Source organism: Schistocerca piceifrons, chromosome 6 (assembly GCF_021461385.2).
Source record: "Schistocerca piceifrons isolate TAMUIC-IGC-003096 chromosome 6, iqSchPice1.1, whole genome shotgun sequence".
Lineage (NCBI taxonomy): Eukaryota > Metazoa > Arthropoda > Insecta > Orthoptera > Acrididae > Schistocerca > Schistocerca piceifrons.
Genome location: NC_060143.1, coordinates 351,594,371 through 351,619,430, shown reverse-complemented (window position 1 = coordinate 351,619,430; position 25,060 = coordinate 351,594,371).

The following is a 25,060-nucleotide window of genomic DNA, read 5'->3' as shown; positions in this document are numbered from 1 at the left end:
GCAGCGAGGTGTTTGATTACATAATTGGTAAGGAGAAGTAAATGTTTCCGTTTCATAGCAACAAAAAATGTTTAAAATTCAACACTGATGATTATTATTTAACGATAATTCAACTTACATGAACAGACAGCAAGCCTCTATACAGCGAATAGCATATAGAGCCATGAGTACAGGACAAGAACTAAGCAACAAGATCAAGAATACAAGAGATGAGACAAACACATCATGGCGTCTTTCCTTTATATTCTAGTTCATGGAATCTTTACATGCCATCGAAAAATCTAAAGTTTCGGTACACTACTTGTAATAAATGTTCTTTGTTAAGTGTATATCACTGTAATTACTTACACAACTAATTAGAGGTATCACACAGCACACGGACTAATGACACTGAATTTGCGAGCCTCTGAAACACACATCAGAACATGGACTAATGACACTGAATTTGCGAGAGTTGGAAACACATAATAAAAAGTGAAAAATGTTGGACGTAAGTAACGCCAATGCCCAATGCTGTAAAAAGTATATTCAATGCTAGGCAAAGAAGAGAGTGACCTATCAACTATTAGAAAAACACAAGATCATGAAAACTGCTTTATGTATCACTTGTTGTTACAGAATAAGGAATGGGTCACCGAAATGACTAAAATATATTATGTCTACATGGACACTGTTTTGATTAAGTCACATGTATTAGAAAGTTATGGGTCTTGTTATAGGACTTCTTGTCAGCTCAGTGACTGAAACGAGGATTAATGCTTTCACTTCGTCATCATCATCGATCATATATTACCATTTTTAAAATCACTTTTACATATCGTAAGAGCAAGTTCATGGGTATAAGCAGTGTATTTTCATGACTTTGTGGTTTAGTTCATTTCATTCTTATCAGACATTCATGCTAAGTTCATTTAATCCAGTTATTATCTGCTTCTGCATTCACTATTTGGAATTACTTAAACATATACAAGAAAAGTTTGATATCACTACTTGCTACTTGTGTGATTTCTAATGCTACTGCACGGGAATGAGCATGTCAAAAAAAGAATTTTGTTTGAAAAGCGTCAAAGCTTTTCATGTTTATAATTAAAAGAGATAATTTCTTTTAAAATCAGTCATTATTTTATTGCAATATATGAAGTGAGATGGACATGAATTATTGTGTCATTAAGCATCGGTAAATGGCTATGATTCTTCTCTTTGCAAACTTGGTACACTTTGTGCATGGAAGGAATTCTTCTGATGCGTTCCTAGCTGGGAAGCCCGGCGACCAGGTGGACACAGGTAGTGCCAACGGGCGAGCGGCGGTCGCGCGCCCACGTCGGCACGCTTCACAGAGGGCAGGCCCCCAGAGGATTAGCGACAGCCGAAGGCGCTGCATACATCAACACGCTTCCAAGGGAAGCCGTGGACATTCGCACTTATACCCGAGGCAGCGGAAACTACAAACTTAGAGGGAAAAACAGTTTTGTCACGATTCTAGGTAACGCGGACAGAGCGGCGAGTTGAATAGCAACAGCACGACTTGGGTGTCGAAGAATCTCAAGTGGCCCGGGGAATTTTGACCGTTTCACCGCGAGCAGAACACCTGGGAACGTAGGGGCAATACTCAAAAGGGAGAAGTCTTGGTTTGTTTGTATACTCTGTCTCACACAGGCTATCGCTCTCTTTTCCTCGCGGAATGCGATGGCAAGGAGGGAGGAAATTTTGAAAGGGACCTCTTCATTGGCAAGAATCTCATGTTCGCTTTGAAAAAGAGTACGAGCTACGTAATTTGGTGAAGGGCGGAGACAAGACGCTGGAGGGGAGCGGCTCTCTGTCTCCAGGTGCGAGGAGCGCACTAGTATTGGGCATTCCGAATATTGCTTCTGAGGAGGCAGGAGTTCACTCTTGGCTGCTTCCAATAAGTCGCAAGGATTCTCTTATAGCTTGTCATGAGACAATGCACTTGACATTCGTCACAAACAGCGTAGAGAGAAAGCTTGTTAGATCCAAGTAGGCGAGTTTCACTCACTGTGCGAGTTATCAAGAGCTTCACTCAGGATCACATTTTGATTTACTACATGTCCGATGACGGTAGTACTGTTAGAACAGCTGTGGGCTTTGTTAACCCATTAGCGCCGTGCGTTGCCATATGGCAACGTTTGTAACACTTTTTTAAAATCGTCGATTCCACGACATCAATGAAGCGAGAGTGTTGGCAGCACTGGATTCCGTTCCGCAAGACTGTGAAGATCACTACAATGCAACAGTTTTAACAATACATTTGAATTCTGCAGCGTAAGCACTGTTGGAAGCCGTTGTTTGCTGAATGACGAAGAAAAATGAAGTTCGAGTAAGTATGTTTTACACAGTAACTTAGATACATAATTAGGTTTTTTAGTATCATTGTGCTGTAAATACTCAAATATATATTCTTTGGAGGTTACTGCTAGCTGTGAAATAAATTACGTTCATTTAGGCTGTTTGAACGTCGGTGTTGCCATATGACAATGCCAGGCGTTTGTACTCAGTGAAAGGACGAGTTTTCTCTTTTTTGTTCTAGAAGAGGTTTCTCGCTTGCTGAGGCGCTGGAGATTCTTTATAATGACGATATTAGAGGTGATGTGTTTGTTGAGCCGCCAGATCCCAAGGTAGACACAGATGAAGATTCGGGAGATGAACATGTTGGTGGGTAAGTATGCCTTTCATTGGGTTGTAATTGTTTGTATACCGATGCCGACTTTATTATGGTTTGCTATTTCATTTCTTATTTTTACAGATTATTAGACAACCTTTCCTCTCGTCAACTACGAGCTAATGCTGAAATAAGGATGCCAAATAACGAAAGGATCGGTGTTGATTATGAGCAGTGTAATCGGCGGGCACCATCAATATGTACTGCACAAGATCCAGTTGTACCTGAAACAGCTACACAACGTCCAAATATACCAGAGCCATCTGTAACGGAGGTGAGATCTACCTTATTATTGGACAATATCGTGAACTGGGCTTCTGAAAAAGATACGTGTGGGAGGCGGTGGGAGAAAGGAGCTGACTTTGACAGTCAAATTACCTCTACATTTCCAAAACCTGACTACTCAAGGTATGAAAACATGTCGATCATTGACATTTGAACTTTTCATTGACCAGGAATTTATTGAGCATTTAGTGAAAGAAACAAGGCTTTATGAACTATTTCTCAATTGTCAGGACCCAAAAATTACAGCAGACGAAATACGGTGTTTCATCTCCATTTTGTATGTTAGTGGCTACAATAAGTTACCTTCTAAAAGAATTTATAGGGACTCAAAAGATGACATGAAAAACTTGGGTGTGTCTCAGTCTATGAGAAGAGACAGATTTCTACAAATATGTAGATTTCTGCACTGTGCAGATAATACTACGATCGATGAAAATGACAAGGCATGGAAAATTTGTCCAATTATGGAGATGTTGAAGAAGCGCTGCATTGAGAATTTTGTACCTGAAGAACACCTGTCATATGACGAATGTATGGTGAAGTACTACGGCCGCCATGGATGCAAACTATTCATTCGTGGTAAGCCAATTAGATTCGGTCATTAAATTTGGAGCCTAAATACTAAAGATGGATATTTGGTGAATTATTAACTGTATCAGGGAAAAGGTCCTAAGGGAAAAGCAGTCTACGAGCAGTTGTTTGGCAAGGCGGCAAGTCCCTTACTTGTTTTATTGGATGAAATTCCTGAAGTGAAGAGAAAACTTTGCTACAACTTCTACATGGACAATCTATTTACAGGGTCATCTCTATTTTCATTTCTCAAGTACTGTGGGTACTCTGCCATCGGTACCATCAGAGACAACAGACTTCCTAAGGAATGTCCAATGGAAAACAAAAAATTATTTTCCAAGAAAGATCGGGGATATTTTGAGATAGCTATAGAGAAGACTGATGGATTATTGTATGTGCGGTGGCTGGACAACTCAGTTATCACAATGATCTCTTCTTCATGTGGTGCACAAGAAGTTGGCCAAGTCAAGAGATTCTCACAACTAAAAAAGCGAAATATAATGATTCCCAGACCAAAACTGGTAGCCAAATATAATGCATATATGGGAGGTACTGATCAGATGGATCAGAATCTAGCCTGCTATCTCAATGCAAAAAGTAGCAAGAAATGGTACTGGTGTCTCTTTACATGGATGTTAGATGTCGCCATACAGAACAGTTGGATTTTGTATAATAAAGCAAGAAATCAAGCTATTTCTCAGCTTGATTTCAAGAGAGAAGTAGCAAGACACCAAGCTTTACCAAAAGGAGCCAGGAGACCATCTGCATCAAGGGCATGTTCCGACAGCCGCATATCAGACTCAATTAGGTTTGATAAGACTGACCACCTCGTCCAGCACACACAAGGAAAGAAGAAGAAAAGGTGTGCACACAAGGACTGTAAATCTATTGTGAGAACAGTGTGTTCAAAGTGTAATGTGGGATTGTGTATTGACTGTTTTATTCCACTTCATGTAAAATAATGCTGAGTTCAAGGTTTGATTTTTGATTATTAACTGTACTGTGTTATAAAGTATCAATTGTATGATGAATACTGAATAATAAATTTGCACAAAACTTGTAAATGTTATTTGAGATTTCAATAACCTACTTATTTTAGTTGAAGTTGTAAACCATATAAATTTAGTTAGTGAAAGCGCCTAGCGTTGCCATATGGCAACATCAAATATCTCGCTAATGGCTGTAATGACTTTCGTCAAAACAGCTCTGTTGTGTAATTTATGCCTTTTACATACGTAATAATGCAATTTAAAAAAAAATCACGAAAAAATGAATTCCGGCGCTAATGGGTTAATGCAGTTTCACGTAGGACTGTGCTTGCAGATGGACGCATACCGTCGTCGAGTAACGATAACTTCCAGTAGCAGGTTTCTATCACTATTTTCAGCGTAGGGCATGTTAGACGCTATCAACTACGTCGCCGGCAGAGTCTTGATGCAGCCGCGCGCAATCAGCAGCCTCCACCGCCACGCCGACCACGCTATGAACATCGTAACACAGAAAACACCCGCTTTCGTAGCTGCACATTCTTCTTTCGCTTTCTTCAGTTTCTTTGCAATGTGTTAGAGGTTCATAAAAACGCAAGGCACCGTATTCACAGTTTGCCCGCTAAGAGGGTCAATGTTCAGCTCCTTTCTTTTTTTTTTTTTTTAATTCCTTGCTAATTTATTACACCAGGTCAACCTGTCTCGTGTAATTTATTTATATGTTAAATTAGAGTGAATTCATACAATGCTCATGTTAAAAGGCAAATACCAGGGCAGGCACCTTATATAATTCACTTGTTGTGAGCTCTTGGCGTCAATTCAATTCTATTTGTTGTTTACTTTTTTTTTTTTTTGAGACTTTCTACAGTATCTGACGACACAATTATTTTTATTTTTGTTTATCAATATTTGAATAATTTGTGAGTGAATGTTTAATGCATTTTATAAAATTTCAATAATTACTGCGTAAGAAGCTTAATGCAGTTTCACTGAATAAACCACTTATATGTTGAACAGCACTCCTTGCATTTCATTTATAGAATCTAAAAAAAGTTCACACCTCGTTCTCCCTCACACACGAGGTATCTTGCATGTTAACTGTGCCCAAGAAATTCAATGTTCAGCTCTCCCATTCGGATTAAGTCCAAGGAAAACCTCAGCAAAAACCCAGAAAGAGCTGTCGTCATTATCCTTCGCATTTACATACAACGATTTTTATACTAATTTGTTTGCTAAGGTAACAGTGTACAGTAAGTTTTGCATTCACTTGGTAGTTTTTACATTAAACTTGTGGGGTAACGAGTGACATGTGGCACCCTGAAAGCATTCTAAGTTCGGAGTTGGGTTGGCCGCACGGGCCACTCGGTTAGCCACGTCTCGGCAGGCCCGCCACATGCTGCTAGACATAGGCCAGTGCGGGTCCCATCTCCTTAAATTCCCACCTTTTTGAAGTTGCTTCAATTTTAATTTACAGTTCATAACCGACAGATTGTGATCAGAGTCCACATCTGTCCCTGGAAATGTCTTACAATGTAAAACCTGGTTCCTAAATCTCTGTCTTACCATTATATAATCTATTTGAACCCTTCTAGTATCTCCCGGGGACTTCCGTGTATACAACCATCGGTCATGATTCTTGAACCAAGTGTTAGCTATGATTAAGTTATGCTCTGTGCAAAATTCTACCAGGCGGCTTCCTCCTTCATTTCTTAGCCCCAATCCATATTCACCCACTATGTCTCCTTCTCTCCCTTTTCCTACTCTCGAATTCCAGTCACCCATCACTATTAAATTTTCGTCTCCCTTCACTACCTGAATAATTTCTTTTATCTCATCATACATTTCATCCATTTCTTCGTCATCTGCAGAGCTAGTTGGCATATAAACTTGAACTGTTGTAGTAGGCTTGGACTTCGTGTTTATCTTGCCCACAATAATGCGTTCACTATGCTGTTTGTAGTAGCTTACCAGCACTCCTATTTTTTATTCGTTATTAAACCTATTTCACCTCCGGAATATTTTACCCAAGAGGACGCCATCATCATTTAATCATATAGTAAAGCTGCATGCTCTCGTAAAAAATTACGGCTGTAGTTTCCCCTTGCTTTCAGCCATTCGCAGTACCAGAACAGTAAGGCCGTTTTGGTTAGTGCTTCAAGGCCACATCAGCCAATCATCCAGACTGTTGCTCCTGCAACTACTGAAAAGGCTGCTTCCCCTCTTCAGGAACCACGCGTTTGTCTGGCCTCTCAACAGATACCCCTCCGTTGTGGTTGCACCTACGGTACAGCTGTCTGTATCGTTGAGGCACGCAACCCTCCCCACTAACGGCAAAGTCCATGGTTCATGTGGGGATACTGGATAGGTAACACGATTTTACATTACCAGATTGTAAACAAATTTCAGACATAAGTAGTTCGTCACGTTTATATACATAGCAATGTATAATGAATAGTCTTTTTCAATTATGCAGTTTTGCACACCAGTTCTCTCGTAGTTACAAGTTCAGCGACGTATAGTAAACGTCCACAAATAGTTTCAGGTTATGCAAGTCTCATACTTTTTTCCAAATGGATACATGTAACAAGTAGAGATAAGATATACATGTGAGCACATATCATTTAGCTTTACCTAAATACAGATAAATAAATAGCAACATGTTACATATAGGTTTTTACATGGGTACACATACACACAAACATATTACATATTGGCTTTACATAAACATAGAAACATATTTCTCTTGTCTTCACACAAGTATGACTGGTCACATAGAAACATTTTTCATACAGCTTTACATAAGTTGGCAATATTACAGTATTTACAATTATTACAAGTTTAGATCTATGTTTTACTTTTGCAAATGATGTCACCTGAAATAGATGAGGATTTGATACGACATCCCACACCAGCAATAAGACCAAGCGCACAACTACAAATAAGCAAATAACAAAAGCAATGTACTAACATCAAACACAAAAAATACTAGCGACACGAGTGTAAGTGTGCAGTCTAAGCATGGCCTTAGCTACCCATAAGTGTGTGAGTTCAATGGTGAGATGCGTATCCAATCAGTTTCAAGGTGAAAGTGTAAGGATGTAGAATGATGAAGTATTCACGTCCATCACTCGTTAGTAGCCGAAGAATGACGGTTCAGATAGACAGTCTCGTAGGCTGGAAATATATCTTCTTCGCACCCGTATAAAAGTTAATATAAAATTTGCTTTAAAATTTTAAGTGTCTCCTGTAAGTATCCGACGAAGACGAATCTCTTCTTTCTCCTTCTTCTGCTGACAAGAACAGCTGAAATAACACTCTTATACTATGTAGCTTCTCTGGAGAAGTACTGTGATGTACATGTATTTGATAGTGGTGTATAACTTAAGCATGATCCATAGATGTGTTTACTGTTGGGCATGGTATGCTCTAAGATCACGGGAGCATATATATAGTCCAATAATTCTGTTTGACTTAGGATGCTGCAGCAGATATGCATCAAGATGCGCGCATAAGTTTTGTTCCTAATTTTGGCTTCCGCAGTCAGCATCGTACAGACTTCCCTTACCTTTTCGTCATGTGTTGTTTGCTGAAAAGTAAGTCTTGGTAACGGCGTTGCCCAATCTTAGTCTTCTTTGTGATCGAACATGAGCTCATTAGAAGTGTACGGAGTTTCATAAACATTGAGGTTGTTGTGTACCTCTTCAAATAAAGACAAATATGTTACCTGATTGGTATATTTGGTAGAAATGTAGGTTCTCATAAATCTGTTAATCTCACTGAACACACGTCAGTGGGATTACACTAAGGACTATACCTTGAGATAAAAATACTCTTAATACTATTGTCTTTGAGAAATTTACGCCACTTGTACCCAGTATAGTATGCAACATTGTCGGATAAAATATCTCTTAGTTATCCCACGTGCGGAATGTAGTCACATGGGAAATTACGAATGATGGAAGTGGCAGTAGCAGATCCTATAGCATACAGTTTAACATGCTTGGAGAATAAATCGTAAAATGCAAGAATATATTTCATACCACCACTGCTTGTGGTATGTAGACCACTCATGTCAGAACTTACCATTTCTGGAGGTTTACTGGGCAGAATAGAACGCAGATCACTCTTCGCAGACAAGTTCACCGGTTTAGATTTTTGACAAATCGCACAAGTTTTGAGTACACTCTGGATCTTACGTCTCCTATTGCTAAAGTAACAATAGGTACTAAGCTTTGCTAGGCATTTCTTGGTACTATAATGACCCCAAAAAATATGTGTGCCGAATTATGTTGTGTTCAGAATCCTTAGCGATACAAACACACCAAGTAGTGGCTTCAGGATGACAGCGATAAAGTAAAACGTCATTATGTATCAAATATCGGTTGGACAGAGGATGGTCAGTTTGATTTGCGAGTAAAACTTTTGCCTTATTCCAGTGAGGATCAGATTTCTGCAACGTTGACATATTTCTGCATACGTCGATATAATACTGGCAATATAGCTTATCCTGCGTAAGAAGTATTCGGTAATCATTCTCATTCTCCAGGTTAGAGTTACATTCATTCAAGCCTTGAGGCAGACGAGACAAAGCGTCGGCAATGATAGTGTCTTTACCCTTAGTATATGCAATTTCAAAGAAATAGTTTCGCAAAGATAAAGCCTAGCATGATAATCTGCGACGTACAAGCTTAGAAGTTAACAGACAAGTTAACAGAAATGTGACAGCTTGGTGGTCAGTATAAAATTTAGTGTGCTTATGATAAAAATAACAATTGAATTTCTTAAAGGCCCACACTATACAGAGTGCTTCAAGTTCTGTGCTAGAGTATGTGCGTTCACATTCACTAAGTGTGCGGCTCGCAGAACTAACAATTTTCACATGTTCTTGTTCTCCATTCCTTACAACTTGAAACAAACAACAGCCGAAGCCATGGGATGAGGCATCACATGTCACAAAAGTCTAAATTAAAATCAGCGTGATCCAAAATGTTTGCGTTAACCAAAGAATGCTTAATATTATCAAAATCTTTCTGACACTGGTCAGACCATATCCATAGTTGATTCTTTTTGAGTAGGTTCCATAGATGGTAGCTGTTTAAAAGTTGGGGCGGTAAAAATCGTCATAAGAAAGAACAAAGCCCAAGTACAGATTTCAATTGCTATCTAGTACGTGGACTAGGAAAATTCCTGATTGTATCTAACATTCCTGGGTCAGGTCGTATACCTTGAGCATTAATAACATGTCCAAGATACTTAATTTCACTGTAAGCAAATTTCAACATTTTTAGATTAGCTGTCACTCCAGCATGTGCGAGTTTATGCAGAATCTTTTGCAAAGTATGAACGTGTTCAGACCAAGTCTTACAAGCTATGAGCAACTCATCAATGTAGTGAGTAACTGATTCAACCAATTCATCACCGAGGACAGTATCCTATGTGGGGATCAACATGCCTGAACTGACGTTCAGACCGAAGGGAAGGGCACAAAATTGATAGGTTCAGCCCCCGAATATAAATGCAGTATACTTCCTAGAATCTGGCGTGATTGTGGCTTGCCAGTAAGGATTGATCAGATCTATCGTAGAACAATACTTAGAATATAAAAATTTCTGGAGCTGCTCCTCTAAATTCTTGGGTTTCGTGTAAACAGGTAAAATAATCTCATTAATAGCACGAGTGTCCAAAACAACTCTGATATTCCCGTTGGGTTTCTTTACAACAAGTAACGGGCTGTAGTAAGGTGAGAGGTTCGATGATTTTCCACTCTAACATTTGTTTCAACTCGTGCCAAACAGCAGGTCGTTGGGATAGTGGTACATTATAGGTTTTGTGGAAGAAAATCTGGTGAAGCTTAACTTCTATTTTATACACATATGTGTTTATCACACCTGGTCGTTTGCCAAATACTTGTATATACTTGGACAAAACATCATAAAGTTCATTACGTTCATCATGCGTAACAGCTGTAGCTTCTAACAACTTACTACTAATTAAAGTTTTCAAGTTTTCAAACTCGGCATCAGGTTCGTGTGTCTGTGTGCCAACATGATCAGTGTCCTGTATTAATTGAATCTTGTACCCTGTATCATGTTTATCGTGCTTCAGAGTCCTGGTACCCAGGTCAATTGCAATTTCACTGCCCTTATCTCTAAGTATACATTTACGTTAATAGTGCTGTCCTTCTTGCACGATATATCTAACCTTAAAATACAATTAGTGATCAGTTTTTGGAGGAGGAGAAATGGCCATTGTACGATTACATTACCTACCTTGACATACCTGTTTCTTAACCCTAGAAGACTCATCGCCTACGGCAGTTAAAATTTTACAGTTCTGGACAGGATGCTCTGGTACGGATACAAACTCACACATTGTCTTGTAAAAATCATAGGACAAAACACTAACAGCCGCTCCTGTGTCCAGAATAATAGTACTGAGAATACCACCCACAACACCAGTAGTTGAGGCCAAAATAATTTCTTTGCTCGATGAATGACATTGTGTGCTCTCTCGTAACAGCTCATCAGACAAGTTTTCGTCACGATTATTCCTTATGCATAGTAATGCTTGCTGTATATAACTGTCACGTACATGATCATTGTGTCGTTGCAAATTGGGTGTGTCAAATAATAAGTTTAAGTTGAAGTTGCCCCCCCCCCCTTTCCCCCCAAGACTTCCACATCCACGACCTGGGGCAAAGTAGTGACTTTTAGTTTGACGTCGTCACATATGTAGTGGGTGATGTCACAAACAGAGGTGGAGTATCACTACTTACTTCGATAATATTTACATTTTGGTATTGTTTATTTCAGTCTCCGAGCTGTGGTGGTCCTTGCGTTTTCATATTTTGACTCGCCTGCGGGTTCGTAGATGCATTCCATTTTCGAGTTTGTATTTGCGGCGGTGGCAATTGCCACTGGCCTGTATTATTGTATTGCTGCAGTGGTGGCTGGCTCTGAGCACTATCGGACTTAACATCTATGGTCATCAGTCCCCTAGAACTTGGAACGACTTAAACCTAACTAACCTAAGGACATCACACAACACCCAGTCATCAGCTGCAGTGGTGTCGCAGTGTTTTCACACTGGGCAGTGTAGTTGTCGTTACTACAGGTCTGTTGCTGGTTTGGTGGGGACTCATAGCTATTTTTATTTCACTTAAAATTTTTGTTACCATTATGATAATTATTATTAACGTTGTAGTTGTTGCATTTTCTCTCATTTGGATTGCCGCCAGTATAACAAGAAGTGTTATAATTGCTGTTTGTGCTGTGTTGAGCATGTTGGTTCCGTTGTGTATATACATTTGCAATTTGAAGCGGTTGATTTAGTTGGCTTGTGTGTCCGACAGCAGCCGGCGCGCCGGAATTGGGTTGGCTACCCTGCGTATTTTGCATGGTGCTGGTGTAAACATTGTAGCGATTGTTTTGCCGTACGGAGCGCTGGTCCTCGTAAAGCATATAAACAGAATCGAGCACTGTGAGGAAATACTCTGCGTCGTTGTCTGGGATGTGCAGAAGTTTTTCTTTGCTATAATGGCAGTGTTGCCTTCAATGCGTGGACGACGTCGCGCGTTGCAACCGGCTCGTCTAGGAAATGTCCCATATTTAAAAATCTTCCCTCTGTGGTAAATCGGACTTCGTAAAAAAACAGCACCCCAAGACGAAGGTGGATCGAGCTGGATGACTTTTTGCTTAAAAGTAGGGAACCTTTTGCCATGCCAAGTCACCCATCAGTCTTACAATGACTAAAGATACAAAATGAAACATACATAGGTTAGTAATAACAGTATATTCTGAAATAGAAACACAATTTAATGTACAACAGTTACGTCATGCAATTACGAGTGCCGTTTGACAACTCTTGCATATGTTAATAAAATAATGTAGTATTAATGGTGGTGCGCCTAAGTACGTCCGATCTGGACAAGATCTAGAGAACAAAAGGTGGCTCTTAGTCGATTCAGATGACGATCAAAAATCTTCAAATGTTTCCAGCGGCTGCATACATTATTTATACATCAGTGGACTATATCTATGACTCCAGGTTTTCTTTATTTCGTTACTTATAATTATGTCTTTTGCTAATAAAAGGTCAGCATGCAAATGTGCCTTTAAAATTAACTTTTTTCTAGTACCTATCATACCGGCTGACCCTAAATAAATGAACAGTGGGAAAATGGAAGGAAACACCTATATTTAAAATCCATTTCTTAAATTATAAAAATTGCGATACAGATTATTTTTTATAATCAAATTTGTTTCTCCCAATGGCTACAGTCTCTGGCAATTTAGAAGTGCTATGTACTGTAAATGGGTAACCTCTTTTGAAGCTAGTCAGTTGTCAGGATAAGCATTACTGCAAAGGGCATTTGATTCTAAAGCATTAAGTCAGTGTGAAAAACACTAAATAAATTACTTTTTCTCTCTTAACGACATGTGGGCTGGGTGAGCTCAGCCTTGGCTCGGGTATGAGATAGAATGAAACAGCATTTTTACATAAGATAACTTTTATTGAAAGATTTGTACAATGGTTTCCTTACTGGATTGTTCTGACTGGGAGAGCGGCAACTGTGTCGTTTGCGAAGCCTTCTGCTGCGTGTGCGGCGGCGTCTGATTACGCCTGGCAGTGTGTATCTCGGGTCGCTGTTTCGCCCAGTTGATGGGAGACGAGCATCGTGCGGTGGCCCTTTTAATTATTTAGAACAAAGTCGTGAATCAGATGGTAATACCTTGCAGGTGGCGTCCCAGTGTTTCTCTTCTCTAAGCAGTCGCGTGTGTCAGTGTTGTGCATCGGCCAGCAGAGTGGCGCGGCAGGGGAAGGCCAGTGTCCTGGACTCGAACAACGGACTCCATCTTTCCAGTCTTCGGCTGTCAGATCTTCATCACCAGCTCACAGGTGACTGCTGATGTGAGGCCGTCTCCTTACCGTCCTCACGAGTCACCCGGGTACATAAAAATCAGTCTTCAAATACCTTCCAACTTTGGTCTTCTGGCGGCGAGGCTTCTGCTTGCTTTTCCATTACAGCGGCGGACTTGGTGCTTCTGTGTACGATGTAGTCTCTTCCTGCATGATGGTCTTCAGCACCGACTGATCTGTACTGGAACTGAACTCGAACCGAAACTGAGCTGAAAACTGCTGTCGGGCCCACTGCGTCTTACGTATTTATTTGCTTCAGTTCACTGGAGGTGAATGACTTCATGGTCATTGCTTCTTCTGTCACGTTGAAAAGCTTCTTGAAGAATCTACTTATCGTAGGTCATTGGCTCTTGGAATGTGGGCGAGGTCCTTCGATCACATGTGAGCCGGGGCGGGTGATGTCCTGACGGCTGAATCGACAGCTTCCGCTTATGTGGGGAGGGCTATGGCTTCTCTTGAACGTGCTGACTTGCATGCGCCAGCTGTTGCCACTGCTACTCTGCCCACTGTTTGTCAGTGTGTAACTCTTCTAAACTAAACTAAGTTTTTCATTTATTTTCTAATTTCGACTTCACTTCACATTGATTTCACTAATTTATTTACCTATCTTAAGTACCACTCAACAGTACTAACTCTATATTCAGAAACTTGCTTGCTACAGATGATCTGTGGTTGGGTTCTACTACCTAAGAATTAACTCTGAAACTTAACTCTACAGATTTAAGTACTAATTTTTTTATATACGTATATTCACCCTCTCTGTTACCCAGAGTGCGGCATCTCCTTTTATGAAGGCTACTACAAATGCAATGTTTTTCTATTCATTCCACAAAATCTCGGAAGGCCAACTATAAATGAATATCAATGGATTAGGTGTCTTCCTATCTTGAATGAAGATTGACAGTTGCTTGTGGTTAATTAAGCTTTCCTCAGCTGATATATTTATAGTCTTCAAAGAACAAAAGTTATTTGTAGTCTGTTGAAATATGTATTTAGTGTCAGGCTAAATACTGCTCAGTGCAGGTTGTTGTTGTATATATTCTCTGTATGGCGAAACCATGTGCGTATTGCCATAACATGTATCTCTTTCCTGATAACCTGGAAGGTTATCTTGATTTGAACTTTTATTCTCCTGCATCTCCCTCTGTAATTCCATTATTTTATCTGACATTTGTTGAAAATCAGAATTATAATTACCTACTTTGTTAATAGAACTAGACGTTACTTGAGCGCCTTCCCGCTTATTAGCAATGGTAATTCATTATTTATTTTTTCCATGCTCTGCGTATCATTTTGTGCAAACCATTGATTAAACTCCGTAACTATTTCCTGCTCTTGGTTAATGACATACGTCTTAATGTGGTCTGCACTACGTAGTGACTAGTTCTCAACTTGTTCTGAAATATAACTAACAATTTCCTCTAAACTGGACAGGACTGACCGAAAATTGTGTAGGTCAATACTAAACTGTGTTAGCCTTCAGGTAATTTTCTGTAGTCCTTTTTAAATTGATCAAACTGTTGTCTCAGCTCATAGAGCTGAGATCTGAACTGTTCAGAAAATTTATCGAGTGTCTTCAGAATCTTCTTTGTCTGCTGTTCAGTGAACCATTTTAACGTGGCATCGTTTCGCTCATAATGAGCTTTAGCCTGTTCCATTATCTATTTGCAAAATGTTTTGAAGGCACTATCAATTCGTTCTGCCTGGTTCCCAGAAAATGTTTCAAAGTATTATCAGTTTGTTACGTCAGGTTCTCAGAAAATGTTTTCAAAGTATTACAAATTCGTTCCAGTTGCTGGTTTGCATGCCTGCTCACGAGCTCCTCAATCAGAAGAAACAATCTTTAAAATGGATCTACTACAGGTGGAATTCCTGACCTGTCGTGAGAGCACATTATGGTTTCAGGTTGATTATTTATGCTACAAACTTTCTCAGTCGGAAATATCCTGCTATAAATCCTCGTGAATTGCTTCGTGTACAGATCTATCATGTTCACTTTCATCAGATGAAGACTTTTCACCTTTTTGCTAAACTTCACAATAACCCTAATTACCATACAATTATCCTGAAACTTCACATGCAGTGATTTAACACTGACATTTTATCAAATTTCAACTCACGAAAACTATTTTTAGCACAAGAAAGTATTGCGCTTTGGTTCGTGGAACAATTTACAATCACCGTTCGCCATCTTGTCCATGCGTCGAAATTTGGAATTTATTAACCGATTACCCAACACGCTTATCCACAATCGATATGAAATTAGAATCATCTATCTTCACTCTCTGAAATAGGATGCGTTGAAATACACATACTATTAACCTTCTACATCCAAGCGTAGTCAATTCCAGGAAACTCACCAATCGTCAACTGACATACTACTTTCCGTTTGTCCACCAGACTGATTGTACATGAAAAAAAGGACACAAAAATTACAAAACTGTACAGTTATTCTGTATATAATACTCCACAATCTGTCATTAATCTGAGATGTACCCTTTACCCTGTGGCTCCTGCAAGATGAAATTTCCACCCCCACACTACTACAGAAGTCAGACAGACGCTCCTAACGTTCTAAAGAGAAATGCCTGAAAAACGTTCAGCACTAAATATCTTCTGGAGTCGTCCAATGTAAGAAAATGACACAAAAATTCACAAAATTTCTTACGTAACTAGTGGGATACTTGGGTACTGGAGTAGTGCTGGTTAGTGTAAGAAAAACATGAAACTAATGAAAATTATTATTTTTTTTTTGCACAAATTCTGAGAAAAATACAATGGCACTTTTAGTTATGAACTGAACAAGTTATTTCCAGGTTCTTTTCGGAATGTGAAGTTGCCTCTTAAGGATAGGATTCGCTAATGAAATTTCTATACAAAGTTTAAGATATTTATTGACTTTGCAGCATGGCTGAGAGCTGCACCTGCTCAACTTGAATAATTATGCGTTAGAATGTTGCTAGGTACGGTTGAATCTGTCGTGTGTGAAATGCAGTGAAGTGTACTGCTGTGGAGGAAATATAGGGCTCGCAGGAGCTGTATGGCACTATACCGTAAGCTGTGATGACTGCTGTCTGCGCCGCTCGCTGCTGATAAATAAGATAACTCTCGTTCTATCTGGATTGACCTTCGCCAATCAAACTCTTCCTACCCCTTGATCAAGTCAAGGACTCCTATTCGACCCTAGTCTAACTATTGGCGTGGTGCACCGGTCAGATAACCAGTCCACCACGATGCCACTCAAAAATTCGCTCGCAGGCGTGTAACTATAACTATGTCCATTCACACCATACAATAAGTGTGGCGGCCAACACAGTGAACAACACATAATCGCAAGGACTCAATATAGGGTCGCACTCCGATTCGCTCTCGACAGAGGTGCTCTCCCAGTGAATTACTGAGGAGAGACTTTTTCCACGCTCTGTGACTAAACGTACGAGCGCACACGCTCTCGTTACGTGTTCTCGCTCCAAGAGTAACAACGGAATGGCCCCTCTCCACGCCATACATGAAGGGGTATATCTTTCGGTCTCTTCCATTACTCCTTCAGCTCAAGTCGTCAGGAATATCGTCTGCCAATCAACATTGCTCTTCTAAAACGGGAGAATGACGTTTCGTTTAAGGCGACCAATCCGGAAATCTGCAGCATCAGCGTTTGGCGTTTGCTGTCTTCCTGTGAAAACCTCTGAAACTGCGTGCTATGTTTTTAACGAATGCGTAGGCTGGGCGCTGCCACACAATGTAGCGGAATTTGCTTTTAAGCCGAACACGGGGTCGTTCTCCTTTCACTCGGGCAAACGCTGTCTGCTCTACGGGTGGTCGTCGGCCGATGTAGATAGGTTGACTCGTGCTCTGAAGGGAGCGACCTTCTGGCATGTGGTTTGCCTCTCCTGAGCTAAAAGCTTTTGTGACCGTCATGTCTTGAATGTGTGTGTGTACGCCAGCCTCGAGTATTTCAATCTCGGTGCGCGCTTGCGATTTTCTTGTTATTTGCATATTGTTTACATGAATTCATACAACATTGACTTTATCTTATCGAGTTTGGGTTCGAATGAAGCGTCTTGATATGCGGAATATGATTGTGAGGGCGGAATATGTAAGCAATGAAGGTCAGGAGACCACGATGTCTTACAACTTTTCATTATTACTTCACTTTCTTCCTCCACTGAGTAATGTAAATTGCACTTTGAATATATGTTCTTCCAGTAAAGTGAAAATATCCTGTTGTTAGCAATTACTAGTCTGAGATCATAGATAATTGCTTCGCAAAATTATTTCTGGTATGGATATTAACAATTTTTTTTCTGATTCAAAATAAATTAAAAAATACTTTTAATTCTGAAATATTACTTCGTCAGGCTCCAGCCAAAGTTAATGCAAACTTCCGCTAGTGTGGTTTTACGTAAAGATAAATTTTCAGCAATGAAAAATAGCCATGCTGTATTAACTGAAAATCGGATTTCATATATAAGTTTAAAATGCAGGTTGCTCAGGACGTAGAGTGCAAGAAATGAAAGAAAACTAATTTTAAGCTACTTTTGGGAATTGAAGTAAAATGCCATACGAACTTCCACCAGTACAAAGCACTGGCCACGTAAATGGTAAGGAGACATAAAGAATTCGTTTCACAGCAAGAACAAATTTTTAAAATTCAACACTGATCATTATTATTTAACGATAATTCAACCTACATGAATAGGCAAGAGGCCTCTATACATCGAATGGCATTCAGAGCCACCAGCACAAGACAAGAGCTGAGCAACAAGATCGACAAGACCAGAGATAACACAAACATATCATGGCGTCTTTCCTTTATATGGAATATTTACATGTCACCAGGAAATCTAAAGTTTCTATACACTACTTGTGATAAATATTCTTTGTTAAGTGTATATCACTGTAATTACTTATCCCACTAATTAGAGTCGTCATACAGCATGCGGTCTAATGACGTTGAATCTGCGAGCGTCTGAAACACACAAACAAAAGCGACAAATTTTGGGAATAAATAGCTCCAATGCCCAATGCCATAAAAAGTATATTCAATGCTATACAAAGAGGAGAACGACGTATCAACCATTGGAAAAATACAAAAACATAAAAATTGCTCTATGTATTACTTCTTGTCACAGGAATAAAGATCAGGACACGGAAATGACTAAAATATCCTGTGTCTACATAGACACTGTTGTGATTAAGACACAGGTATTAGAGAGTCATGAGTCTTCTTATAGGACTTCTTGCCAGCTCAGTGACTGTATTAAGGATTCATGCTCTCCCTTCTTTGTCATTGTTGACGTAATTTATCCACAGACGGCTCGTTAATTCTGCGGCTTTCTATGACGTATCGTGGCCTCTGTGAGCACTATAATCATATCTCAGTCCCAATGGTATGGCAGTGATCTGGGGGCACGAGTTTCCTCAGAATCTATTTAAGAGTGTTATGCTGTCGTCACACACTAGTATTAAAAGTCTTATTTTGCTTGTGAGTACTGGCAGATCTTCCGCCCATCGCCAGTGTACTTGCAGGATTGTATTCTGTCACTAAATTTTCCCAATATATCCACTATAGTCCGCGTGTAAAGATGGTGACGATAGCAGCTGCACCAGTCCTGCGCCCGTTTGAAGTAAACTCCAGACTAACCCTAACAATGGGGTGATCACTCAGGGATTGGTCTCTCACCCACTAGAGTTTTCTTACGTGTTTTCCAGCAGTGTCACACACTCTCTAATAATCATGCTACAGTTTATACCATGTTACGTTTCTTAATTCCACGTGGGAGCCCTGGATGACGGAAATTGACACACAATCGCTACTTTTGAAAGCATGAATCTGTTTGGTCCACAGAGGAACGGAGGGAAGGGAGAGTGCCAGGTGAGTGCTTGGCACTTAAACTGTTAGCAACGCTTATCTGCAAAGGCGTCGGCAGATTTCCGCTGGTCAACGTGTAAGTGTCGGCGAGCTACAGCTGATTTGCTATGGTATGCTCCCTCCATTAATGCCAGATTTCGTAGCATTGTGTTTTCGGCTGCCACCAGGTCAGTCGCATACAAATTGTTTAAATGATGCAGATTTCTTTACCGCCCTGGACAGAGGGTCTGGCGTAGTGTTGGGCAGACATATGGAGCTCTCTCGTTTGCGACAAGGTACTCGGAGGCTACCGCGGCCGCTTGAGGAGTTCCATAAAGTGCATAATCCAGAGAATGCAAAAGGGGGATGGGGACGGGATTGGTTCGTCATAATCCGGGTACGTGTTTGTAGCATTCTTCGACATTTCCACCGACGTGTTGGGATCTGTTTGCCATTTTTACAACGGGTGAGAGGTCCCTCGGCCAGAACTGATGTAGCAGCAGCGCTTTGCATACCGGCAACCAGGATGGTGAGGATTACATCTATAATAGCGCAACTTATTCGGCCATTGTTGCACTGGAGCAGTGTTCACAGCTGTACACCATACATCAGAGTTAGACGGGGATGCGGGTGTTCCCCCACAGGAGACGTGCCTTTTGCTAGTGTGGCTGCAGAAACTGGTCCGCTCTATCTCTAGGTACATACTTTATAGTACTAAGCTAATTCTTATAAGCACATACAGTGTCTCTGGTTGGAAGCATCAGAATTTTTCTACGACGTCACACGATCTAGTAATGTTGTGGTGGCTTAGTTCAAAATGGTTCAAATGGCTCTGAGCACTATGGGACTCAACTGCTGTGGTCATAAGTCCCCTAGAACTTAGAACTACTTAAACCTATCTAACCTAAGGACATCACACACATCCACGCCCGAGGCAGGATTCGAACCTGCGACCGTAGCGGTCGTGCGGTTCCAGACTGTAGCGCCTTTAACCGCTCGGCCACTCCGGCCGGCGTGTGGTGGCTTAGTACGTGGTTTATCTATCGTGGTATGGTATTTCTGTTACCTACAGTATCTGTGGTCTAAAATCAACATAATTGCAGCGCTTACAGAGTTTGCTATGATGTCATTATTTCCATCAACATGTTCTATTCTAACACATACTCTACGACTTCACACAGACTAGTAATGAAGTGTTGACTCAGCAGTGATAAGTAATTCAGATCCAAGCTGAAATGTGATTGGCTGAGAGTACCATGAGCTCAACGAGACTTGATTTGATGTGCTGTGACGAGACGCAACGTGGCTCGACGTCGGGAGCAGTGGAATGGGAGTCATGTAATTCGATAAAATTTTGGGAGAATACTAAAACTGTAGAAAAATGGGTAGAACTGTATAAAATACTGGAAAAGCGCGAGAGTGGGTGAAGAATACGTAAAACTGGGAAAGAATGAGAGTATTTACATAAATGTCTGGGTGCGGCCTCTGCTAATGCTTCCAGTGATGATAATCACTTAATATTGAATCGTCATCAACGAATAACTACAACCTAGAGCTCAAATGACAAGACTTAACAAATAGACTACGGTTCCCAGCGCCAGGGTAAGGCAGTTTTAGTTTTAACTACATTAGTATGAGACTGTCTTCTTACAAGGGAACCTCCCTATCGCGCCCTCCTCAGATTTAGTTATAAGTTGGCACAGTGGATAGGCCTTGAAAAACGGAACACAGATCAATCGAGAAAACAGGAAGAAGTTGTGTGGAACTATGAAAAAAATTAGTAAAATATACAAACTGATTAGTCCATGTGGAAGACAGGCAACATCAAGGAGCCTATGAGTTCAGGAGCGCCGTGGCCCCGTGGTTAGCGTGAGTAGCTGCGGAACGAAAGGTGTTTGGTTCAAGTCTTCCCTCGACTGAAAATTTTACTTTCTTTATTTTCGCAAAGTTATGATCTGTCCGTTCGTTCATTGACGTGTCTGTACACTGTAATAAGTTTAGTGTCTGTGTTTTGCGACCGCACCGCAAAACCGTGCGATTAGTAGACGAAAGGACGTGCCTCTCCAATGGGAACCGAAAACATTTGATCGGAAGGTCATAGGTCAACCGATTCCTCCACAGGAAAACACATCTGATATATTCTATACGACACTGGTGGCGGCATGTGCGTCACATGACAGGACTATGCTGTCGACCCACCTAACTTGTACACTTAGCGAATGGGTAAAAAGATTCTTCTACCTTGCCCGATTTAGGTTTTCTTGTGGATGTGATAATCACTCCCAAAAAAGTGATGAAAACGTAAGAGTTTGTCACATAAACAAAATAAAAAGTTAAACTGTTCACTCGAGGTAAGACTTGAACCAAGAATCTCTCGTTCCGTAGCTCCCCTCGCTAACCACGGGACCACGGTGCTCCTTGACTCCTATTGTCCTTGATGTTGCCTATCTTCGCATGGACTACACAGTTCGTATATTTTACTAATTTTTTTCATAGTTCCACACAACTTCTTCCTGTTTTCTCGATTGATATGTGTTCAGTTTTTCAAGGCCTATCTACTGTGCCAACTTATAACTAAATCTGAAGGGGGTGCGATGGGGAGGTTCCCTTGTTAGAAAGATCACTAATAATCTCGCTATTGAGCGCCCTAAATCATCATATTGATACCCTCGGACAACGATTCATTAGTGAGCCTGTTCATATTGCTGTTTCTCATTATTAACAGACAATGTACACTGACCGAACAATACACCTGAGACAGGACCAAGCATTACCGAAAGCAAAATGAGGATGAAGAGAAAAATTGCAATTACTGTAGTTAACAAATACCCTCAGTGAATGAAACAAGTTTGTTTCCAAACAAGACACACAGTTCATACCGCATACATTTGCACTGTTGAACGGATGTTTTAAGTTCAATACAGATACATGGGAGAAAGAAATGGAATTACTCTTTAACCACCCAACAGGAATGAAAGTTCCCTTCTAACAAAGTACCCACTAAACATCCTGAACATTCGCAGAAATTTTATTGGTGGACTTTGGGTTTACATTCTATAGCAACAATAACACAATGGTCTGAACAGTTAAGATCTCCAGTTGCAATACACGGAAACTTAATGCTACTAATATTACATGGAGTATGAAATAATGTCGCGAAAACGGGAGCCATCATTACTGGAACGCAACAGTTTGAGTTATTCATTTGAAACGACGAGTCCCCGACATTGATGCTGCCGAAATTCCAATTGAAATATCTGTCTACAGGCCCTCAATTAATGTTACATTCACGCGAAAATCGACGTGGAATGTGATAAAAGCAACCTGGACTAATTAGTAAACAATAGCAGAGATGGAATGTAAAACATTCTACCTGATGGAACACTGACATAGCAAGAATAACAAAATATCATTAATTCACGAAATTGGCTTCCATCGCTCTGAAGAAAGGATATATTAGTGAGGTGATGGAACACACGATATTCACACATTGTGGCACGATGGAAAATGCATGTACACCGTACAAGAACAACAGATTTTTATTAAATGCGAAGAAGAAGACGCTAGTTGTATCTGATGTGGGCAAAACTTTTAGACGGAACAAAGGTTGAAATGTATATACAGCCGCATGTATATACTACAGGAGTAGTGAGGAAACGGGTAGTACTATTGATGTACGGTTTCCGCAGATTGGATTGGTAGTAAGGTATTGTTAGGCAATGAAAGGATTTTTATGCAAATATGCATTTCCTTAAATGGAACAGAGTCTATTGATAGTAACAAACTAAAAGCGGGGTAGATTAAAATGTCAGTGATTCGTTGCAGGATTCTAGAGAGAGTCATTATGAGGTATCATGTATTGAGAAGTTCCGACGCCGAGACTTGTACAATACCTGTGGTAGTACACACTGAAGGACAACACAAATGTATACACTAGTTATGTGGATTATGACCAGTAACGAGACAACTGACCGTCACAAGCTGAATTCAAAATGACCACCCTCAGCGGCAACATTCCTTTCCAGTCCGGTATGGAACTACCGCTGCACACGCGTTAGCATTTTAGTTCAAATGGTTCAAATGGCTCTGAGCACTATGAGACTTAACATCTGAGGTCATCAGTCCCCTAGACTTAGAACTACTTAAACCTAACTAACCTAAGGACATCTCACACATCCATGTCCGAGGCAGGATTCAAACCTGCGGCCGTAGCAGCCGCGTGGTTCCGGACTGAAGAGCCTAGAACCGGTCGGTCACTGAGGCCGGCAGCATTTTAGTGGCGATGTCCGAACAGACTACAGTAATACGTTGCTATATCATCGGGTGTAGTCGGTATGTCCATGCAGACAGAGTCTTTCAACTTTCCACACAGCAAAAAAAAAAAATTAAATTAAAAAAAATAAAAATAAAAATAAAAAAATAAAAATAAAATCGGGGAAAGGGCTGGCCAAGGTACAGGTCCTCTGTCGAATCCTACGATTTGGAAACAATTTACGAAGACATGCTGTGGTACTTCGCGCACTAGGTTCCTCCTAGTCTGCAGAGGAACACTTTTGGCATCCGTGAAAGATTGTCTGTCAAAAAGCTGCGTGCACTTTCAGCGTTCCGTCTACGAAATACGAGCCTATAAGCTGACGGTTCACTACCCCACAGCGCACGTTTCCACTTCATGGACGCTCGCGTTCCACCTGATGAAGACAATGGGGATTGTCCACAGAGCGACAGTGCACGTTTCGGCAGTGTACATTGCCATGATTGGTAAAGGTGGCTTCATCACGAAACAAGATACATGGTACACCTTGAGTATCCTGTCCTAATGCCAGCGTACAATAGTTAACACATATGTTCACACTCAAAAAATTATAGCGAAAACGATGCGATATATGGGATATTGCAGTCATTGTGTTATTCCGAATTACTATGCAATGTCCCCTCGGACATACATACAGGCACTGCGACGACTCCAGCCGTTATGAAACATATTAAATGTATTATCAACTGCGAATATGGACTACCATTAGTTGTGTAATGGAATGGCGACAATGAAAATCACATTTCCCCCTTTACCGCGAGCGGCCGCCTTACGATTTGGCTATTCAAGCACGACTTATGGCCAGATGCAAACTCCCATATGTCATGAACCACGTGTGTACAACCTGTACCCTCATATCCGTTATGTATATTTCCATAGCTGCTGTAGTCGCCGCAGTGCCTGTTCTTTCGGACATTCATACATGTCCGAAGGAACAATCTATCGTAATATGGAATAACGCAGGCACCTCAATATCGTACTCATCCGCCGACACCGGGCAAGCGACTTTCAACTAAAATGTCTCCCCTCTGCAGGAATATACACAGATATGTGATTACATGGGTAACCAGAATATAGATTAGAGATTGCATTACGTTACTTCCCATTTGAAGGCTTTTCCTTGAAAGTGCTTACATTTTGGTTTGAAATTTAAAAAGATGCAAGTGAGGAATAACCTGAGGCCTGTGTAGACTAGTTTGAATAGACCTAAGAAATTGGCTAATATAGTTATAAAGGTTACCGGAGTATCCTGATGTCAATGCAAGGATTAACACGATTCTCATAATATTTCCGATGCAGTTCTTAATGGAGAGAGATGTTATATCGATGGAATCTGTGTCGATGGACAATGCGTAGGACACTTTGAAACGTCCCCTTTGAACAATTATACATGACTGTGCTTAAACTGACACACAATATTTTGTTAGCGCAACGCAATCTGACTTTCAAAATTCCCTACA